Consider the following 16,400-nt stretch of genomic DNA (forward strand, 5'->3'; position numbering starts at 1 on the left):
GTTCTTATTTCTCTCGGTTTTTCTCCTCTCCCTTCTCCCAACTGCAAATGACAAAATTGCGAGCAGCTCCCAGACAAGTTGCAAACCCAGAAATCAGCTATTTCTGGAGACTGAATTTTAACTTCCTTTCTTATTTGCAAATTGCCTGGAAGCAGCTTGTGAGTACCAGGAAACTGGGAGTCAGGAAAGGCTGCAAGTTCACACACCATGTGGGATCCTTCCTCAGCCTGGCAAGCTGTGAGCCATCAGGTGCAGCAGCCCTATTGCCTGGGCTCAGCATCCCATTTGGAAATGACAGTCATGGAATGGCCTGGATTGGATGGGACCTTACAGCTCATCTTATTCCAAACCCCCTGCCATGGGCAGGGACATCTTTCATGACACCAGGTTGCTCCAAGTCCTGTCTAACCTGGCCTTGGACACTTCCAGGGGTGGGAGAAGACTGGATGCTCTACAGGGCTGGCCCTTGCCCTGCAGCACCCCCAGGATGTTGCTCCCCACCCTCTCCAAGCTGGAAGGAGGATGGGATATGCAGGGGCAGAAGGTGCCCAGCCTGGCAGCTCTGCCATGGCCAGCCCTGCTCAGGGCAAGTTTGGTTGAGGAAAGGGAAACCAAGTTCACCTTTAACAGAGAATAGAGGCAGAGGCTGCTGAGGGAAGCAGATTAGCTCGTGCCAGGCAGGCCCCGAGCAGAGCTACAAAATCTACTCAAGTTTATAATTTGCTGTAATGAAGCTGTTTCAGGCAGCAAACCCTGAGTGGCCACAGCCAGCGGAGCTGGTGACACGGAGCCCTGGGATTACAGCCTGCCATGGAGTCCTACCCCTGCCAGGACAACCCTCCAGATAATCACAAAAAATGACCAATTAAACAGCCTGTGTGAAGCCATCTGAAAGGCTGAGGGGATTTAGTGAGCTCAGGATGGTTTTCTAGTCAAAGGATCACACAAATGCACTTCCTCACACAAAAAGCCTCGTGTTCCATGTGGACACAGGATCAGGCAGGGCTGGGGCAGAGTTCCCATCACTGGGCAGTGTGGCACAGGCAGGACAGGCACAGGAGGGTCAGCAAGGGGCTACACAGGAGTATTAAAGGGAGTTACAGTGCCAAAAGAACCTGGGCCATTTCCAAGGCTGCAGTAGAACATCCCTCCCTCCACAGCCTGACCAGCTTTGGGAAAACTTCCCAAAGTGGGAGCATCTCCTTCATCCCACACCATCCCAGTCCCCATTTCCACAGCCAGCCTTCAACCCAAGCATAGTCATGAATGTGGGGAAGTCCTCAGCCCTCAAAATGTTGGAGAAAGGGACAACCCTGAAGTCTCTGAAGACAATGGGCTGTGTGGGGCTGAGTTCCAGAGTGGGGTTAAACCCCAATACGAGCCTTCAGCCCCTTCATTTCTGATCCCCTTCATTTCCCCACCCATCCCCTCAAGACTTGTCTGTAACTCCATTTCCTACTCATTAGATGCTGCTTTTTGTGGCCCAGCAAACCCTGCTCAGCTGAAGCTCTTATGCCATTAAACCAGCCTGACTCCCCTCACAGCTGTTTCTGTGTCCCTCTGCAAATCTGGGGGCTCTCAGCCGTGCAGGCAGAGCTGTGTCAGAGGTTTTTGTGTTCACGTTCAGGGGTTGCTTCTGCTGGAGAACAAGTGCCACGTTCCTGCCCTTGGCTCCTGTCACAGTGAGCTGGGATCTCTGAGCCCTGTCCCAGTCCAGGTCGGATGAGGTGGACTGGTGTCCTGGAGCCAGGGGTTCCCCTCCATCGGGACACGAGCTGCTCCCTGGTCCCCGACCTCTGAGCAACGCGGGCTGTAATTATCCTCTGGCCCTCGCACAAATTGCTCATTTGACTTTGAGCGCCGAGTGCTGACGCGCTGGCTGGGTTTGAAATGGGGGCTTAAATCAAAGTGCTTCCTCCAGGGAGCTGGGGGAGAAGGAGACAATTAGATTTGAGCCCTGAAGTTTTACAAGTCTAATAAATTTCCTGGTAGCCTGAGGCTGCTGGGCTGCTGTGGAGAGCCGGGCAGGGCCCGTGGTGAGTGAGAGCGAGCATTCCTCAAGGCAGGGAGCCACAGAGGCACCACATGGCTCTGTCTGAGGGTGGTGACTCGTCTCAACCCCCCACTGCCACCTCTGGCTGCCCCGGAGCTGGGATGGGAACTGGAGATGGAGACAACACACCCCTCATGTGCACTGTGACCACAGTGGGGGGACAGCGCAGCCTGGAGTGACAGTCCTGACCCCCACTCTGCCCATCCACAGTGGCCTCAGGGCTGGTGGGTGGCAGAGGAGAAGAGGAAGGTCAGAGCCAGCAGTGTGGAGGGAAGCAGCTGGACACAGCAGGAAAAGAGCATCTTCTTAATTGTGTTTCACAGCACTGCTGGAAAAGGGGTCGTGGCAGAGAGGTGACAGAGGTGTTGGCACTGACACAGCGAGCACCTGGCAGGGAAAGGGCAGGACAGCCTTGGAAGGGGAAGCAGAACTCCCTCCAAGCTCCTACTCCCCTTGGAAGGCACAGCCTGGCCTGTAACTGCTCATTATTCCACCAGAGCTGCTCTTCTCCCCAGACCTAAACACACCCTACTTCACCCCAGCAATGCTAATGGAAGGGAGGATGGAGAAGGAAGCTCCCTTTCTCCAGGAAACAGCTTCTGACAGCCCCTGCAGCAAACCCTCTGCTGCCACTGCCAGGGCTGGTCCCACCTGGGCTGGGTTTCTGTCTCCTCCCACGGGCAGGTGAGAGGGAGCAGCTGGATGAGCTGCTCTGGGGCTGTCCCTGGGGGAAGCACATCCCTGGCACAGAGACCTGTCTGAGCCTGCCTGGGCAATGAGGGGGCTGTGAGGGTCCCTGGGGCACCGTGTGCCACACAAGCATGGAACTGTTTGGGTGACCTTCAATGTCATTCCAACCACCTGCCATGGGCAGAGACCCCTTCCATTGGACCAGATGGCTCCAGCCTGGCCTTGGACACTCCCAGGGATGGGACAGCCACATCTTCTCTGGACAACCTGTGCCAGGGCCTGCCCACCCTCCCAGTGAGAAATTTCCTCCTAATATCCAATCTAACCCTTCCCTCTGGCAGTGGGAACCCATTCCCAGCTGGAACAGTGCAGGAGTGAGGCAGAGACACAGCACAGTGAGGAGGGGTCTGGGTAAAAATGAAGAACCTGTGGCTCCCTGGGAATTCTCCTCCTGTGTCCCCTGTCCCAGACTGTCCTCTGTCCCTGCCCTGGCACTGCCAGGTATGGGGACATGCCTCTGGAGAGGAGCAGAAGTGCCACTGTCAGCTGGGCCCTTTCTCCCTCACTGGAGAAGCAGCTCCTCTGCTCCGTCCCCCACTTCTGTGGCCGCCTCTAGTATTTGTTTAACATCAATTTGCTGTAAATTACATATTCCTCCAACATGAAGTAAAATATGTTTTATGTTCTCATTTTCCCCCTGTCTTCCCACTAAACCTTTTTCTTTTCCAATTTGAGCTGGCTACGCTGTGCTGGGATTAGCAGAGATGTGTTTAAGCAGCCAGTCAACCCTCAAGCATTGCTCATAAAACCTGGAGATCTCTGAGAGTCACTTGCACTTGTCGCCGGTGACCATAAATCCACATTTCAAGGGGACTCTTCCCTCCCTCCCCTTTCCTTTCGTCTCTCCCACTTCAGGCAGGTGAGGGATGTGGAGTGTGTGGTGGCTGGAGCTCAGCAGCCACTGTGCACCACAGTCCCCTGTGCCATGTGCCAGCAGCAGTGTGTGGGACACGGGGCACGGGCTGGTCACCTCCGTGACAATGGGGAGGAGAGAGCTGGGCCTGGGGAGTTTGATTTCCTCCTTTAAAGCAAATATTTCCTTACATGGGCTGTGCAAAGCCCTCATCCCAGGCTGAATTCCTGCATTTCTCTGCAAACATTTCACCACAGATGAATCCATGGCACCCACTCTGGGACTGTGCTCTGAGTCTGCCCGTGCTTCCCCCTGCTTGTGTTTTGTCTTGTGTTTTTGGATGGCAACTCAAGTGTTGGAGCATTGGCAAAGAACAGCATATTGTGAACAAGCAGAGCCTGGGCTGGTCCAAATGCTCCAGCCAGGATGGGGGGAGTGGACATGGGACCTCACACCATTAGGGTCTGCATCACTTGGAAGGGGACAAAGAGAGAGGATCCAGGGCTGGTGGGGCACCAGCGGGGCTGGGAGCAGGTCCTGCCTCCCTCCAGATGGGCTTTGAGGTCCATTCCATTCCACCCCAAACCATTCTGGGAATCCATGTTGGTCATCCACAGGAAATCTACTGAAGCCGTGAAGACTTAGACAGGAAAGACCTGCACAGGAGGAGAGATGGATTTACATATTTATTTATATAAAAGGGAGACAGGACCCCTTGTTTTTATCAGGAGCAGGGTCGGATTTTGCTGCAGTGTAAGACAGCAGGAGGAAGGGCTGGCCCTGTGCACAGGAGCAGGATCGGGCCAAGCGGCTCCAGGATTTGTTCTTCCAGGCGGGTTGGGGATTTTTCCCCTCCCTTTTCTTCCCCAAAGCGGGTGAAGTTGGGGAAGGAGCAGGTTATGCAAATACTCCTCGGGCAGCTTTACCTGCCGTCTCCCCGGCAACGCGGAGAGCAGGCAGCGGGGTGCGGGCAGGGCACGGGGGCTGCGGGGTGCGGGCAGGGCACGGGGGTGCGGGCAGGGCACGGGGGTGCGGGCAGCGGGGTGCGGGCAGGGCACGGGGGCTGCGGGGTGCGGGCAGGGCACGGGGGTGCGGGCAGGGCACGGGGGCTGCGGGCAGCGGGTTGCGGGCAGGGCACGGGGGTGCGGGCAGGGCACGGGGGCTGCGGGCAGGGCACGGGGCTGCGGGCAGGGCACGGGGGCTGCGGGCAGCGGGGTGCGAGCAGGGCACGGGGGCTGCGGGGTGCGGGCAGGGCACGGGGGTGCGGGCAGGGCACGGGGGCTGCGGGCAGCGGGTTGCGGGCAGGGCACGGGGGCTGCGGGCAGCGGGGTGCGAGCAGGGCACGGGGGCTGCGGGGTGCGGGCAGGGCACGGGGGCTGCGGGGTGCGGGCAGGGCACGGGGGCAGCGGGGTGCGGGCAGGGCACGGGGGCTGCGGGGTGCGGGGCAGGGCACGGGGGTGCGGGCAGGGCACGGGGGCTGCGGGGTGCGGGCAGGGCACGGGGGTGCGGGCAGGGCACGGGGGCTGCGGGGTGCGGGCAGGGCACGGGGGCTGCGGGCAGGGCACGGGGGTGCGGGCAGGGCACGGGGGCTGCGGGCAGGGCACGGGGGCTGCGGGCAGCGGGCAGTTTCTGCCGGACTCTGCCCGCCGGGAGCACCGCGCCATCCCCCCACCCTCCCGTGGGGCAGCAGCAGAGCCCCCCTGGGTCCCGGAACCCCTCGGGGAGGACAGAGGGCAGCGGTGGGGGTCTCCTCCTCCCGGGCAAAGCGCCCTGCAGAGCCAGTGTCCCCTCGGGCACCCCCCGCAGCCCCCTGAGCGCGGGGACCGAGACCCTGCGAGCTCGGAGCAGAGGCCGGCAGGGAGTGGGGAAGCCTTATCACCTTTTTCTTTTAATTTTCCAAGTGCGCTATAAAAATTATTGTCCCGAGGACATGTGTAACTAATTAAATGGTACAGGGAGAAGAAAAACACGGATTTTTAAGAGACTTTGAATTATGTCTGGAGGTGAAGAAGTCGGCAGGCTCAGGGGATAATTAATCACCAGAGGTGAGATGTCCTGGCTCCCTGTGCCAGCACTTGTCCCCAGCTGCCAGAGCTCATGAGGCCCCAGCCACTGCCAGCACTGGGAGCAGACACGGAGCTGGCACAGGGATTTGGGGTATCTGCAGAACCCTGGCAAGAGCCTTGTGCCTATGGAGCACCTCCACTCCAGGGCCACCACTGCTTCAGGAGAATCCTTCCCAAGCAGTTCCATGGAGGTTCCCATGGAGTGCATTCGTCTCTTACTACATGTTCTGCTTCATTCAACTCACCCATGAGGATCACCTAAATTCCCTCCACGTGCCCTCAGCAGCCTGAAAGCAGCACAGGGAGCCAAGCACCTGGACTGCACTGCAGCATCCCTCTGTTGGAGCATGTAATTTAAAAAGCACCCCAAACCCAGCAATGGTCCAGGGAAAGAGCTGAGAAGACTCCAAAGAGAAAGAAAATGTTGGGGCATCCCTGAGCTCACCCCAACAGAGCTGAGGAAGCTGTGGAGGTGGCATTGCTGGCTACTGCCCCAGCTCTGAGGTATCCCTATGGATGGGGCATCTCTTTGCAAAGGTGCCCACCTGGAGGAGGAGTAGGGAGGGTTCTGACACCCTGACAACCCTCCTGGCTGCTGCCCACAGAGTGGAGGAGCCACATTCCTGCCCCAGTCTATGCAAACATAGCCCAAGGAACCTCCTGGTCTGATAGAAGGTGTTATGGACTCCTAGCAGAGAACTGGAGTCCTGGGAGAGCCTGAGCATGAGGGGTTGGGCAAGGCCAGGGGTCCCCAGCCTGGGAACAGCCCCCCAGTCTGGGCACTGCCCCCAGCCTTCTGCTGGGAAAATTAAAATTATCAAAATATTAGGGAAATTATTATCTCAAGCTTCTCTGCTATTTCCATCCCCCCAGCCAATGCCCTCCACAGAGCTGGGGTGAGAGCAGCTCTGGGGGTGCTCCAGGGATGGGGGGCAACATGGGCAGTGTGGGAAGGGTGGGCATGAGCATCTCTGAGAAGCACAAGCATTTTTGAGAGGTGACCAAACACTTTCCAATGGAATGCTGTTGTCAGGAAACGTTGATTCCACACACCAGAAGGGCTTTGTGGAAACATATATATTTCATCAACGTGTTTTGTGAATAATTATGAAAACATACCGCAAGGTCTGGGGGTTCCAATTTTAGCATTTTTCCTCTTAGCTGAAATGTCAAAATTAAACCAAAATGCTTCAGAAAACAATTTCAAGCTTTGTGACAGAGATTTTTTTTTTGGGGGGGGGCGGGGGGGGGGGGGAGTGTGTTGGATAATTCCTTTATTTATTGTCACATTTTTTTTCAATTTCATGTTCAGGTGGAATTTCTAGATACAAACTTCATCCTCTCCCAGGCAGTGAACAAAGAGCTGTCAGGGCTTCCCTTCTGCACCTTTGCTGTGAACCTGACCCTGAGCCCGGCATGGGAATGCCCAGGAAGGACTGGTGGCCTGATGTGTGTTTGAGTAATAGCTGGGTCAGGATTTGTAGTGTCACATTCTGTATGGATTGTCCTGTCCCTCTCCTGTCCCTCTCCTGGCCCTGTCCTGCCCCTGTCCTGCCCCTGTCTGGTGGCTTTGACCCCCGCTCGCTGCTGGATGTGCCATGGGAGCAATACCTGCCAGCAGGGAGGAGCTTTCCCAACGTGGCCCCATGTCCCAGGGGCTGGTGGTGGGGGACACTTGGTGGCCATTCCCCTCCTGCCACACGTGTCCCAGTGGTGTTCCAGCAGCAAGGGAGCAGGGCTGGAACTTTGGGCCCTTCCAATTAGCATTTTGCTCACCTGATACAAGGAGTGAGTAACCAGCACCTGGGGGCCCTCCCAGCCCAGCTGAACAACCATTTCCATCTCTGACCACAGTAATTGATGTCCTGTTTTCCCTTCATTCATATGCAGGTGGCATGGGAAGGCTGGAGCAGGGCTGGGAGTGGGATGCAGCATCCATTGTCCCCACACCCCTCGCTGCTGGGCACCGAGCTGAGCCCGCTGCTCTGGTTTTACTGGAGCTTTACTGGTTTTTCTCTGCCCCAGTGACACCAGTAGAGCCAGGTCTGTGGTGTGGAGGCCAAGCCTGCAGCCCCTCCATCCCGGAGGGAGGGCTGCTTTAACATTCAGCTCAGTCACAGCGATCTGTAACTGTCTGCCAACCACTGCCGGCCCCGCAGGGGGATTTGTCTGCATCATTCCTGGCACTTGGCACAGGGATTGTCAAGGTGTGTGTCTGCCTGGCAGTCCCTGGCTGGGGTGGGCTCTCTAAACAGGAGGGGGTCAGGGAAGCAGGGACCCCACTGCCAGGGCAGCCCCACGGGGTCCCAGACCATGCACAGCCCCATGGGGGGCACAGCCCCCTCGTCCTGGCCCAGGGACCATAAATGAGACAGCCAGGAGGGAAGGAGACTCCTGGGCATCTCCTGCCAAAGCTCCCAGAGCATCTCAGAGACATGGTCTATATTCCCTCTGAATCTCCTGCAGCTTCTTGGCACTCTTCTGGGAGCATGAATTTATTTGATGTAATTTCATTTTGGGGTGGTTTTTAAGTAATTAAAAGAGACGATGGATGAAAAGGCAAAAAACTGAAGGAAGGATTACCAGGGCTGTGAGGGAGTTCCCCAGGGAGAATGCAGCCCAGTGCAATGGGCTTAAAATCTTCTCCAAGCAGAAGTGCCTTTTACACTGCTCTGCATAACCAGGGGCTGAAGAGTTTGTCCAAGGTACCAGGCACTGCTGGAGTTCCATGTTCCTCTCCTTGCACTGGGAAAGGGAGCAAATCCCGCCTGCAGCAAAGATCCCATGACCTGCCAGGACTCCTTGTGGAGCTGAGGAGCAGGGTTGGAAGCTGAGGCAGCAGTCCTGGTGGGCAGCAGGTCACTGTACACGGCAAGCTTGGCTGCTCTGGTGGAATTTGGCAGTGCTGCCCGGAACAGGGAAGTCACTCCACTTGTCTGAGATGTGTCTTGATGGAAATCAGTGCTGGGATCACTCAGACAAGTTGTGTGCTGGGGTCACTGCACAGTCCATGGCTCTTGCCCGGGGATGTGTGCTGAGGAAGCAGAACTCCCTGGCTGCACTCCAGGAACAGATAAGCTGTTTAGTTATAGGATAACTAGATTAACCAGCCCGTGTGGGGACAACAGATCACAACTGCTATGCCAGAGATGTGGGGCTGATCTGCCCCTTGGCCTGTTATAATAAAGCAGCAGGTTTGACCTGGAGCAAAAGGAAAGGTGGGAAAAGCTTGTTGCAGGGTCAGGAGCAGCACAAGTGCCAGGGATCCAGCTGGGGTAGCTTCTGTGACAAGTCAGAGAGGTGTTGTTGGTGTCTAGTTCATGCCATGCCATGCCATCCCATCCCATCCCATTTTCTTATCCCTGGTGAGCTGCTGGGATCACAAGGACCTCCTGAGGCTCCAGCTGTGCCCACCCTTGGCTCCAGGGAGCCCCAAGCAGCAGCTGTGCAGGTGGGAGGGTGCAATGAGGCATCACACTGGCATTAACGCACTCTAATCCTAACCCCAGCCCTTCTCCTCCTGCACCCTGGCCCAAACTCAGTCACTGGCTTTCAGAGATCCTGGGCAGCCTCTGGCTGCTCCCCAGGCTTCATCCCCCCTCGGAGCTGTCCCAGCCTTTGCAGCAAGAGCTCCCACCTGGCCCTGGAAGAAGCACAGGACGGTGAATTGGTGGCCCAAGCGACCCACCCAGCTTTGCTGCTGGCCCTGGATAAGGCATTTAATGCCTTTGGCTCTTGGCTCATCCTGACTTCTGGAAGCAGCACTACAGACCAACTGGACATGACCTGGTTGGTTAATGCTTGGTAACCACTGTTCACTGCAGTTACCTGAAGGACAAGGTTGGGAAAAGGTTTTTCTGACTCATAACTAGTGAATCTGAGTCAGGGAGAGCACACAAACCTTCCTAATCATAACACCTAACATAACATAACATCTTCCTTGGGATCATCTGGAAAAGGGGGAGCCTGCTCATTCCAGGGACAAGCAGCTCATTTGCACAACTAAAGGACTAACCAAGAAACCATTTTTTGGGGCGTGGTTTCTCACTTGGCTGTAGGAGGTACTTTGCTAATTGTCTGTGCCCAGGGCGAGTTGTGTGGTGTGTTCTCCCAGCTCCCAGACCCAGAGGCTGGGCTGGTTTCATGCAGGGCTGGGGATCCCTCCTGCCCAGGGGAAGGGCTGAAGGTCCTCTCCTTCCCAGGAACACAGGAGCATCCACGGCATGAGCTGCTCCTGAAGTGTCTGCTCTCAGAGCATGGTCCAGACAGCACAGTTCCACCTCCTCTCAACATCCCTACCTGGGCATCCATTAAGGTCCTTGCTGGGAGCCCCTTTTTCTGAGATATCTCTTTCCCCTCTTGCTTTGCAGTGAAGTTCCCAGGGTGTTTGATTTAAATGAGGCCAATTTCAGAGACCATGAGTGATGCTGGACTCAGCCCCATGGCCAAATCCTTTCCACCAAAGAGTCTGCAAGTTTTCAACACTCCTTCAAAGCTCCTCCAAAGGACATGTTCAGCTGTGGGCCCATTCTCCTGCCCCAGGCTTTTGTATGTCCTTCATCCCAGTGGATTTATACTCTTGGTTTTCCTATTGCTCCAGGCTTGCTGCCCCCAGGACCCAAGGAGTTTGTCCTAACACTGGCCTGAGCATGGCACATTTTGGCTTTCACAGTGGAGCAATCCCTCACACCACAGGAGATGCTCACAGAAGAGGGAAAACAGCCTTTTTCATCCTCCAGATCATGGGATGCAGAGGAATGAACTTGTGGAGATGGAATAGATGTGAATGGATGGGCAGAGACACAGTGCTGGCTCAGCTGGTCCCTGCCCCATCCTGTCCCACTCAGTTTTCCGGTGGGTTCCTCCCTCCCAGCCCCTCAGGGTGTTTTCTGTGCACCAAAGACGTCTCCACTTTCCCCACAACACGTACTAAGGCGACCACACAAACCAGAGGATGTGAGTCGGAGCAGCTCTGAGTGCACCGGGCAAATCTGATCCTGCCAGATTAGGGAAGGCATTAACGAGGCTTTGAGCCCTTGCCTGGGTCCTGGGTTTATATATGGCCCTGGTCACCGCTCAGAGAGTGCCATTCCATCCATCAGGCCCGCCCGCCGCAGCCCTGGCACCCGGCCAGCCAAAGGTAATTTTGTGCTGAGTGATATCAGAAGCCGAAACGAGCCCCACATACTTTGTGTAATTCCCAGAGGCTGTAAAACACCTCAGCCGTCTCCCATCCAACATTTATGTGTTTTGCATTAAACTTCCTCAAATTAGTGCTAAGTGCATTAAAGTTATGAAAATACCCCGAGTAAAACCCCATTAAATGCTCAGATGGGTGGATGTGGTGCACCCCCAAACCCCTGTAACCTGGGCTTAAATTCAGGAGCCCGTGAAGCCCAGGGCCTGTGCCAGGAGCAGCCTGGGAGCGCCGTGGTGGAAGGGATGAGCCATCTCATTGCCAGCCCCCAGAGCAGCTTCTTCCCAACAGGGGATTCCTTTGAGACGTCAGACTTTGCAACTCTATTAATACTCACTGGAGCATCGAATGCAGACAAGACGGGCCGGGGGGACGGGAGGGGAGGAGGGAGGCAGGGAGGAAACATCCAGGCTTGGATTTATGTCCCAGTGTCCCTGGCACGTCCGGGGACAGGGGGTGGCAGAGCGCCCTGGGCTCCATGGGCTGGCTATTGTTGGGGCACAGAAACCCCAGTCCTGCTCCAGCTGCTCCGGACAGAGCTGCTGCCACATTCCAGGAGGAGCCAGGGGGCTGGCAGCGTGCTGGCAGGAACCTTTGCAGGGGTTCTTTTCCCCCAGCTCAGGTCAGAGGGCCTGGTGGAGAACCCCCTGCCAAGCCTGGGGGACCTGAGTGACCCAAAGCACATTTCCTAGTCCTTCCCAAATCGCCCAAGCATTCCCTGTCCCCACAAAACACTCCACCAGAGCCCAAACCCTGTGCCACCGGGAACCTGGCACCGAGCCCACATTATTCATTTCATCCCATCTCCTCTGGCAACCCTGCATGTGTTTGGTGTTTACATCCCGGGATCCCTGGATACAGCCGACCACACTGGAGGTGCTTCCCGGCAGGGGCTGCTCTTCCTCCCGGCGCCACTTCCACTGCAGCCCATGGGCAGGAGGCACGTTGGCTGCTGCCACTTCTCCTGTGCCAGACTGTCTGTGTAAACCCAGTGATGGCAAAGACACTGCCAAGCCTGGCAAGGGGAATGTCCCACGGAGTGCCTGTAGAAGGAAGGGTGGGAATGGAAGGCAGGGAAGCTTGCCCTGATGGCACTGGGTGAAAGCAGCTCTCCTCAGGCAGGAGCTGCCCATGGGGCAAGGGGAGGGAAGGGAAGGTGAGGTCCTTGTGTTTGCTTTTCCCATGTGTTCCCAGAAAGGTGGAGATCTCTTTCTGGCTGGGTCTCAGTTGAAACGAGCTGGGAATTGTGCAAACAGCCATAAAATCCCCCAATCTGAGGAGGAAATAGCTCTGCCTCCCTGGTGGCTTTTCCTAAGGGAGAGAATTATCAGCTCAGCCTTCAGCTCAAGGAAAGCAGTCCAAGGGTCAGGGACAGGGGTTTAGCTTTTTGCATCCAGAGAGTCAAACTCCAAAAGATCTGTCCGATTCCCTCTGCTGTGCTCCTGCCTCCCCTGCACATTCCACACCTCCCACCATTTCCATAGGCCCACCCAGAACTCAGCCTGGAGAAGAGGCTTCCCATTTCATCCCATCCCATCCCATCCCACCCCATTTTGTCCCAACCCATGTCATCCATTCCATCCCTGTCTCATTACCATTTCCACCCCCTGGCCCCTCTGTCCCTCACTCTGCTCCTGAGGCAGGAGTTGAGTGCATGGTCAGGTCCATGTGGGCTCCTGGCCATTCCATTCCATTCCTGCTCTCAAAGGTACCTGTCCAGTTTTATTCCTGTCACTTCCCAACCCTTTGGAAACCTTCCCAGGTTGTACTTACAGAATTACTGTTCCTGCTCTGAAGAGAAAAGATCCAAACCTTGTTGTTCCTCCTCCCCGTTACCATCTGAAAGGAGGATTATCCACCCCACAAAGGGACACGTTTGGTTAACGATGTTTTCACTTGTTTGAAAGTGAATTTTAGAAAGTCTCTTTCCCTCTCCATATCTCCTTCTGGCTCCAGCCCTCCATGTTCCCACCAGGGATGGCACAAGCCCTGGTCATGTGTGTTTTTTCCTGCTGGAAATGCTGGTCTCAAAACCACTCCAAGACTGGGGGTTTGGTTTGATTTTGTGCAAGGTTCCCAGTTCTCTGCATCCCCCCAGCCCCTCACTGGTTGTATGGAAGGTCCCAGGGTGGGTATGGCAAGGAGGGAGCTGCCAGTGCTGATCCAAAGAGAAATCCAGCATCAACATGAGAAGAATTTGTCAAGTCCCCAGGTCAGGGTTGGAGGAGTGACCTCTGAAAGGAGATGTGGTGCCCTCCCTCTTTCAGTGCCAACCATTCTGCCCATTCCAGCAATTCCAAGGGAATCCAGCACTCAGCCAGGCAGGACAGAGGCGGGAGCACCTCGAGAACAGATTTCCCCACAGTCAGGAGCAGCTGCATCACATTTCCCCCCATAATCAGCTCCAGGACACAAAAATTAATGGAGAAACAGGAACAAAACTCCAGACCTGAAAACCTTCCAGCAGGTCCAAGTTGCTGCCGAGCTGTCCCATCGTGGATCCCTCCATCCTGCCCACCACGCTGCCTCCAGCACGGAGCCTCCAAAGCTTTATCATCAACTCTGTTGTTCTTTTACCAGCCACGATATTTATAAATGGTTGGTAAAATATTTATGTTATGAGCCACTTTGCCTCACTGCTTTAAAAAATTAATATAACATTAACTCAGCTCTGAACATTTTGGTTTTTAAAAATTGAGCTGCAAATTAAACAATGGCTGGATTTGTGGTGGGAGGAACGTGGCAGCAGGAGTGTTTATCACATGCAAAGGCAACGGGACTGCCACAACTCTGCCAAAGACATCACAGTTCAGGGGTATTTTTGTGCCTTGAGTAAATATTCTCAAGGCTTTTTTTGATAGTTTAAAAAAAAATAATAAAACCTGGTCGTTAAGGACAATCAAAGCAAAGCCAAAGACATTGATGTCATATTTAAAAAATACAGGAGGCTTCAAGATAAACTTTTACATTGGTCAAATATAGAAACTAATTATACCTCCACAGCCCCTACAAGGATTTCTCTGGAAGGTCCCTCTGGTTTTGTCCTCTTTAAAGAACTGCTGATGCTTCGTGGAAAATACAGATAAACAATTTGTTCTCAAGCCCAGCCTGGCTCTTCCCCCTTTCCTCTTTCTCTCTCTTTTCTCCTCTGCTACTGAGCTCCATGGATGGAAGCAGAGGCCAAACTCATTTTTGGAGGGGTTGCCCTTAGGGGTCCATTGCAGGGCTGGTGGCCACCCCACGGCCAGCCCTGGGCAGCTCCTTTGACCCCTCAGCTGCCGCCGTTCCCAGGCAGGACTCGGGCCAGGGAACTGCAGCAGCAATTTGTAAAACCTCAGGAAAAACTGCCTTTTGCTTTCTTTTCTAGGACCTTTCCAAGCCACAGGAGTGTGGTGGTGCCAGAGGTCCACGGTCAGGTGCAGAAAGGGCAGAGTCAGAGGAAGAAGAGGAGAAGGAGGAGGCTCTTGGATGATTCCCTCCTGCCCTGGAGGCAAATCTTTGTCTTCAAGATGGAACACGCCGGAACCTGCAATAAGCCCTTGAGTTTGCTTTCCCAAAAGAGGCAGAAAAGGGTGAGTGAGGAGACAGAGCTCTTCCCATGGGGATAAGTATCCAGTTGAGTAACCCCTGTTTGAGTAACCCTAATAACCCTCCTCCATTAATGCTCAGTGTGAGCTGAGTCACTGGCAGGAAAATGCTCCTGCATTTTCAGGAACAATCCAGGATTTTGGAGCCCAACTGGATGGTGGCACTTAGAAAGTGATCAGTTCCATCCTCCCAACCTCAGGTGGTTGGAAAAGGTCTTGAGAAAGGCAAAGAATTCCCTCTGCTCTCAACTGCCAGGGAAGAGCTGATGGCGAACACAAGGAACGTTCTCATGGAGCAATTGTGCAAGAGCAGGCTTGTCCATTACTGTCAGACCTACCCATGGTTACAAAGCCCAAGGTGAAAGGGCTGGGATGGAGCAGCCAGGCGAGAAAATGGGGGGGAACAAACCTCAACACCACAGAGGAGAAAGGCTGCCCCAAGTATCAGATCGGGCGTGATAAACCCAACCACCAAGGGAACCAACCAATTACTGGGAGAAAAAGAACATAATGTAGAAGGTTGGGGTGGGTTGTCCTGCTGTGGATGTGCCAAGGTCAAGGAGAAAGAAAAACAAGCCCGAGCAAGGCGTGGCGGCAGCGAAGGAGTCACCAGCCTCCCCTACTCCTCACATTCTTTGAATAGCTACAATAATAACAACAATAAAATCCAAACTCAACCAAAGACACTGATGTCATCTTCGAAAATATTTTAGAGACCTGCATTTTTTATACTAATAAAATACAGGCAGTGATTAATTAAATCCCAGCAGGCCTTAAAAGGCATTTCTCTGGCCGGCGTGTCTGCTGTCCGTGGGGTGGGTTGTGTGCAATGGGATGACACACCGGGCAGGAACAGGCTATTCCTGAACGGGAAAGGAGGTCACGGAGCTGTGGAAGGGTGAGCTGAGAAAGGGAGGGGAGAAACAGAGACATGTCTGTGTCATGGAGGAAAGAGAGTGATGGGGGAAGGGGAACAGGGTGTCACGGAATCATGGAATCATTGAGGTTGGAAGAGCCCTCTAAGATCATCAACCATTGCCCAGCACTGCCCAGGCCATTAAACCACATCCCCAAGTGCCACATCCACAAGTTTGTTGGGCACTTCTAGGGTGGTGATTCCACCACTACCCTGTGCAGTCTGTGCCAGGGCTGGACAATCCTCTCCATGAAGAAATTTTCTAACATTCAGTTTAAACCTCCCCTGGCACAACCTGAGGCCACGTCTTCTGGTCCTGTCACTTGTTTCCTGGGAGCAGAGCCCAACCACACTCCAGCTCCTCTCTCCTGTAAGGGAGTTATATACAGAGAGAAGGTTCCCCCTGAGACACCTTTTCTCCATGCTGAAGGCCCACCAGCTCTCTCAGCTCTACCAGAACTGAGGCTTTAGTCACTCTCAGCAGCCTGCAGAGACTGAGAGCTCAGGCTGAGCTGGGAGAAGCCAGCAGAGGAGACATCACACTCTGGGTGTGCAAAGTCAAGTAGGCAGAAAAGTGTCCTTTGTACCATCCTTCCAACCACCCAACACTGGTCATGGTGCAGAGAAGAAATGAGCGTGGCTGTGCCACCTCTCTGCCAGCCCATGCCACCCAGAGAAGCCCAAGAGGATGTGCTGGGACCACCACCAGTGCCAGGACCTGTCCCACCCCTGCGAGGATGACTCTCACCCCGGGCCATTGCCACACCTGCCCTCCGAAGGACACGCTCCAGCCCGGCACAGGAGTGGCCTCGTGGGCCCGGCAGCAGCAGAGGAGCCTCTGCCTAAATTGCTTCATTTAATCTATTGTTCAGCTGACTACATTGAAAATGGAGCATGTAATTGTTTCCCTGAATAGAGTCGAACACCATTAAACGTTGGTCTGAAGCTTTGCCATCCAGCAAATATTCCAGCTGGCTG

At 54.9% G+C, this 16,400-nt stretch overlaps 1 long non-coding RNA gene across 1 annotated transcript; it reads left to right on the forward strand.

Moving 5' to 3' along the window:
• The first annotated feature begins 4,536 nt into the window (after positions 1–4,536).
• LOC139678557 (uncharacterized) lies at positions 4,537–6,880 on the forward strand. Its single transcript, XR_011699050.1, has 3 exons — positions 4,537–4,620; positions 5,612–5,701; positions 5,868–6,880. It is a non-coding gene; the product is annotated as an uncharacterized lncRNA (long non-coding RNA).
• Positions 6,881–16,400: the final 9,520 nt, after the last annotated feature.

This window comes from Pithys albifrons, chromosome 14 (assembly GCF_047495875.1).
Source record: "Pithys albifrons albifrons isolate INPA30051 chromosome 14, PitAlb_v1, whole genome shotgun sequence".
NCBI classification, from domain to species: domain Eukaryota; kingdom Metazoa; phylum Chordata; class Aves; order Passeriformes; family Thamnophilidae; genus Pithys; species Pithys albifrons.